Source organism: Rhinopithecus bieti, unplaced genomic scaffold, assembly GCF_001698545.2.
Source record: "Rhinopithecus bieti isolate Rb0 unplaced genomic scaffold, ASM169854v2 scaffold_3906, whole genome shotgun sequence".
Lineage (NCBI taxonomy): Eukaryota > Metazoa > Chordata > Mammalia > Primates > Cercopithecidae > Rhinopithecus > Rhinopithecus bieti.
In genome coordinates this window covers 269,917-275,916 of record NW_016804230.1, presented here as the reverse complement: position 1 = coordinate 275,916, position 6,000 = coordinate 269,917, and the positions used below count along the sequence as shown (strand labels likewise).

Sequence of the window (6,000 nt, the reverse complement as noted above, 5' to 3'; positions counted from 1 at the left end):
TTGCTCTGTTGCCCCGGCTGGAGTGCAGTGGCGAGATCTCGGCTCACTGCTAGCTCCGCCTCCCAGGTTCACGCCATTTTCCTGCCTCAGCCTCCCAAGTAGCCGGGACTGCAGGCGCCCACCACTATACCCCGCTAATTTTTTTGTATTTTTCAGTACAGACGGGGTTTCACCGTGTTAGCCAGTATGGTCTGGATTTCCTGACCTCGTGATCCACCTGTCTCAGCCTCCCAAAGTGCTGGGATTACAGCATGTTGCTTACAAATTGCATGCTTGTCATCTAGCACACTAATACATAACTATTACTCTATTTTTTGAAAGGATACACTAATTCTTAAGTTAATGGCTTTAGCCCAACATTTTTAGTCAGTTAAAGAACAATAGCAATGGCAAAAATGTTGACAATACAGTTCATGGTCTGGTTCTCCCATCTTATGGTACAGGTTCCATCAGATGTGGTATTCCAAAAACCGGAGCTGGCTGCTGAAAAGCCAGGTGTGCTCTTCTGGACCACTGCACAATTCACAATATATTTATAAGCTTTTCCCAACTTAACCAGATGTGTTAAGGATTGTTCCACTATGCTTGGTTGATATTGTTGTGATTATAATCTTCACCAGCTGAAACCCCATCGACACACTCTTCGACAACATTGTGGGCTTCCTTAGCATTGAAGCCAACCTCAGGGTAGGGAGAACGGGTCAGGCGGGGTGGAACCCAGGCCCACTGGAGAGGCCCAGGGCTTGGAGGACACTGAACCCCAACTCTTGGGACCACCCCCGCTGGGAGCCTTTCATTTTATTTTTTTTAGCACTTTTTTGTAGTACTTGCCTCCTACAATGAACTCTGTCAGCATTCAGCTACTCTAAAATGTTTTTATTTCAACTTTTTTTTTTTTTTGAGACGGAGTCTCCCTCGGTCACCCAGGCTGCAGTGCAATGGCATGATCTTGGCTCATTGCAACCTCTGCCTCCCGGGTTCAAGCGATTCTCCTGCCTCAGCCTCCAGAGTAGCTGAGATTACAGGTTCCTGCCACCACACCCGGCTAATTTTTGTACTTTTGGTAGAGACGGGGTTTCACAATGTTGGCCAGGCTGGTCTCAAACTCCTGACCTCAGGTGATCCATCCACCTTGGCCTCCCAAAGTGCTGGGATTACAGATGTGAGCCACCGTGCCGGGCCCCGAGTTCATTTTTGAGGAATATTTTCCCTGCATGTAGGACGTTAGCTCTTCTTTCAGCCTTCTATGATGTTGCTCCCCCGTTCCTGATGGAAAGTCAGCTGTCATTTTCACTGTTGTTCCCCTACACATCAGGTGGTTTTTTTTCCCCCGGCTACTGCTTTTTCATGATTTTATCTTTAGTTTTCAGCATTTGACTATGATGCACCTAGGTGTGGTCTTCTTTACATTCATCCTGCTTTTAAGGGGAGGGACTGGTGATTCCGATGAGGCCAGATGCAGATCAAGAGAGAAACGGTAAATTTGACATGTCGCACTCAGTTCCCCGGGGAGAAACAGCCCTCCACGCAGGGCCGCTCAGGGGAAGCAACCAGTGGTTATGGGGCACAGGGACCAGGGAAATGTGGGCAAGACCCCTGATAGTGGTTTCCCAGGAAGAGCAGGCGAGGCAGGGGCAGCAGACTGAGACTGACTGGGATAATCTCAGCAGGCGCTGGGCCACAGGGACTGTTGCAGGTTGCCTGGTACCGCCCTGGGGTGTCAGGGTGCTGGCATGGAGCTTGAGCTGAAGAAGGGAGGTAGTTCAGGGCATAAACTTGATTGGCTGCTCTAGAGGACTGACTGGCCTCTAGCCAAGACCTCAAAGCTAGGGCCTCAGAACTGGGTCAAAACCACATTTTTAAAAAACAGCATTTTGGCCACTATTTCTCCGTATTTTTTTTTTCTGCCACATTTTCTCTCCTCTCCTGGGATTTAGTTACGCATTTGTTATACTGTCTCACAGTTTATTGAGTCTCTGCTCACTTATTCTTTTTTCAATCTCTTCTTCCTCTTTTTCAATTTAGATACTTTCTATTAACCTGCCTTCAAGTTCACTGACTTTTCTTCTGCAAATGGGGAAATGAGGAGATGCTGATCAAAGAGCACAAACTCTCAGTTTAAAGGTAAGTTCTGCGGGGACTGGGCGTGGTGGTTCGTGCCTGTAATCCTAGCACTCTGGGAGGTCAAGGTGGGCAGATTGCCTGAGGTCAGGAGTTTCAGATCAGCCTGACCAACATGGTGAATCTCTACTAAAAATACAAAAATTAGCCAGGTGCAGTGGCAGGTGCCTGTAATCCCAGCTACTTGGAAGGCTGAGGCAGGAGAATTGCTTGAACCCAGGAAGCAGAGGTTGCAGTGAGGCCAGATTGCAATATTGCACTTAAGCCTGAGCAATAGGCCAGGCGTGGGGGCTCACGCCTCTAACCCTAGCACTTTGGGAGACTGAGGTGGGCAGATCACGAGGTCAGCAGTTTGAGACCAGCCTGAACAACATGGTGAAACCCCGTCTCTACTAAAAACACAAAAATTAGCCGGGCATGGTGGCGCACGCCCATAATCCCAGCTACTCAGCAGGCTGAGGCAGGAGAATTGCTTGAATCTGGGAGGCAGAGGTTGCAGTGAGCCAAGATCACACCACTGCACTCCAGCCTGGGCAACAGAGTGAGACTCCATCTCAAAAAAAAAAAAAGAAAAATAGTTCTGGGGAATCTAATGTGCAGCACAGGTGAGGATGGGGTCCTAACTCAGTGGTGATAATCACACAATGCACATGTGTAGCAAATCATCACACTGTACACCTTGAATATACACAATCTTTGTCAATATATATATACACATATACACACACACACAAACTCAGGACATATCAAAAGTAAAGACAATAAAAAAAAGCATCCACTTATGTCTAAGAAAAATGTTTATAATTATTTTAACATTTTTATTGAATGGTTTCAACACCTTGATTTATGGGTGGTTTGATTTTGTTTTTTTGAGACAGGGTGTCCCTCTGTCACCCAGGCTAGAGTGCAATGACAGCTCACTGCAGCCTCAACCTCCCAGGCTCAAATGATCTTCCCACCTCAGCCTTCTGAGTAGCTAGGACTACAGGCACACATCACCATGCCTGCCTAATTTTTTGTATTTTTTGTAGAGATGGGGGTTTCACCATGTTGCCCAGGCTGGTCTCGAACTCCTGGGCTCCAGTGATCCATCCACCTCGGCTTCCCAAAGTCCTGGGGTCACAGATGTGTGCCACCGCACCCAGCCTGATTTCTTTTCTTGATTACATGTCATATATTACCACTTCCTCTCATGCCTACTGACGTAGTTATACACTGGACATTCTGAATAATACACTGTCAGGCCTCCAAGCCAAGCCAAGCCAAGCCATCGCATCCCCTGTGACTTGCACATATACGCCCAGATGGCCTGAAGTAACTGAAGAATCACAAAAGAAGTGAAAATGGCCGGTCCTTGCCTTAAGCGATATTCTCTTGTGAAATTCCTTTTCCTGGCTCTTCCTGGCTCAAAAAGCTCCCCCACTGAGCACCTTGTGACCCCCAATCCTGCCCGCCAGAGAACAACCCCCCTTTGACTGTAATTTTCCTTTACCTCCCCAAATCCTATAAAACAGTCCCACCCTTATCTCCCTTTGCTCTCTTTTCGGACTCAGCTCGCCTGCACCAGGTGAATAAACAGCCATGTTGCTCACACAAAGCCTGTTTGGTGGTCTCTTCACACGGACGCGCATGACATATACTATGGAGACTCCAGATTCAGTTTTTTTTCCACAAAACTGTTTTGGTTTAGTAGAGTTCTGTTAAGCCTTCATTTTAGGCTTTATGAAGGTAGGTCTATTTTAGTTTTGCTCTCAGTCCTAGACCCTAGATTTGAGTTCTGTGATGTGACCCTAATCCTAAGGTCTACAACCTGGGTTTTCAATGGAAAGTCTGAAATAGTTACCAAATTCCTCTAATTTGATGAAACATGAATTCTAAACTTCTTCTCCCCAGCACATCTTCTGAAATCTCTGCTCAGCTTTTCCAGCCTTCCAAGTGTTGCTTTCCGTTTGGAATTCTACCCTGTTTACGTACAATACAGGAACCCGCCAAGAACTTGACGAGACTATACAAGGCAAAGTTGGGGGCTTCTGCAGTTTCCTCCTTTCTGGGATGTGCAGCTGTTAAGAATGTTCTGAAGTGACTTGGCTCCTGGGCCTAGTGAGACTGCCACCTTCTGCTTCATTCCCTGTGAACCACATGAGGAACAGCGCCTTAGATGTGGCTCTGACCCAATGTGCTTCCCTTCTTCTGATGGCTGGTCCCCTCCCTCTTGCCTGTATCTCGGCAGGCTCCAGTGCATTTCAATAGTGTGTGTAATGATCAGGCGTAGGCTGGTCTGATACAAGCTGCTGTGTCCTTCCTGGAAGTCAGACTGTAATCAGATGTTTAAATGTTAAAATAAACTCCAACTTCCTTTTCTTTATCTCGATGATAGATATGCTAGTGCTTTCACTTTGTGAAAATCTATCAAGGTGTACGTTTATGTACTTTTCAACATGTGCTACAGACCTCAATACAAAGTTTACTACAACAAAAAACCCATTTCATGCCAGCATCCAGTTTAAACCCCTCAGGGGCCTTCTTGTGCCCCCAGGATCAAACCCATTCCCCTATCCTGGCCGTGAGCAGGCTTCCACGCAACTCCCTCGATGACACTAGCTCAAGCTCCTTCTCTCTGCCCACCCCTCGCCCACAGGGATTGCCCTACTTAGTCCTCAGGCTAACCTAAGCACCACCTCCTTGTAGCAGGTTTTCCTGACCAGCAAGTCCCTGCTCCTGCACCTTAGGGCCCTCTCTTGTGCCCTCACAGGCACGAGGCGCCCCTCCCCACCCTCCCCATCATCACACAGAGATTACATCCTCAGTGCATATCCACCCTGGAGTAGGAGCTCAGAGAACTGGCAAAATGCAAAGTCCATGCCACCCGCCTAAGGAACTCTGCGGGCCCAGGGGTCTCATGACACATTCTTGCCTTGAGGTTCCCCCTCCCAACCCACCTGTTATGCCTGCCTGCCGAGTTCTGCCTGGGGCAGCTCCCAGAGGTTGAGGACCTGGAGGAGACCTGGGTGCTATCCTCAGAATCCAAAGAACTGGCTGCCACCCGAAGCCAGCCCCAGCAGCAGACAAGACTCAGGTAAAGCCCTCGTTCGTCCACCGGGTTTGCAGCTTCCGCTAGATGAACGGGCCAGACTCTGCAGTCTATCAATCTGCCCTCCCTAAACACAAAAGCCGGATGACTGCGCAGGATTAGAGAAGAGAGGAAAAGTTTATTGTGTTGAGCAGACCTTATTTTCATTTACAGTACCACGGAGTTCATTCTCAGTTCCCTTCAAGTGCAGAGATTCTGCAGCCATTTAAAAGCCCAATGCTGTTCCCAAGCAAGGGGCAGCACCTGATAACAATGTTGCATTTAATGGAGCAGGATTACAGTAAATTTGGATATTCATAAAGAAGAAAGTACATAGTTTCCTTAAAAAGTCTAACGGTTTCCCACCTTTATTTTGTTATTACCATGAATAACTGGTCGGCTGGAAAACATGGTACTTGATAATCTTTTGGTGTCAACCTTAGGTGAATGTGTTTTGCTTTTTGTTGTTGTTGTTAGGAGTTGTTATGCCCATTTCTCTGGAAATCTCAAAGGTGACAAGTAAGGCAAGGCGTACAGTACACTCCTGTCCCACTGCAACCTTCCACGGCCGGCCTCTGCACTGCTGAGTATCTGGGAAAGACTCAGGAGAGGACCATTTGCTTGCAAATCCTCGAACCCCTGGCCTCGGGTGATCCGCCCGCCTAGGCCTCCCAAGGTGCTAGGATTACAGGCGTGAGCCACCATGCCCGGCGCTTGCGAATACTGACCATGGAGTTTAACCTTCATGGGCTCCTTCTAGGAAGCAGGTGGCTGCTTGCCGCACGCAGACTTTGTAGTTTGTTTTTATA

At 47.9% G+C, this 6,000-nt stretch overlaps 1 long non-coding RNA gene across 1 annotated transcript; it reads left to right on the top strand.

Moving 5' to 3' along the window:
- The first annotated feature begins 1,205 nt into the window (after positions 1–1,205).
- Positions 1,206–5,750, top strand: LOC108526547 (uncharacterized). Its single transcript, XR_001884552.1, has 2 exons — positions 1,206–2,124; positions 4,015–5,750. It is a non-coding gene; the product is annotated as an uncharacterized LOC108526547 (long non-coding RNA).
- The last annotated feature ends 250 nt before the right edge of the window (positions 5,751–6,000 follow it).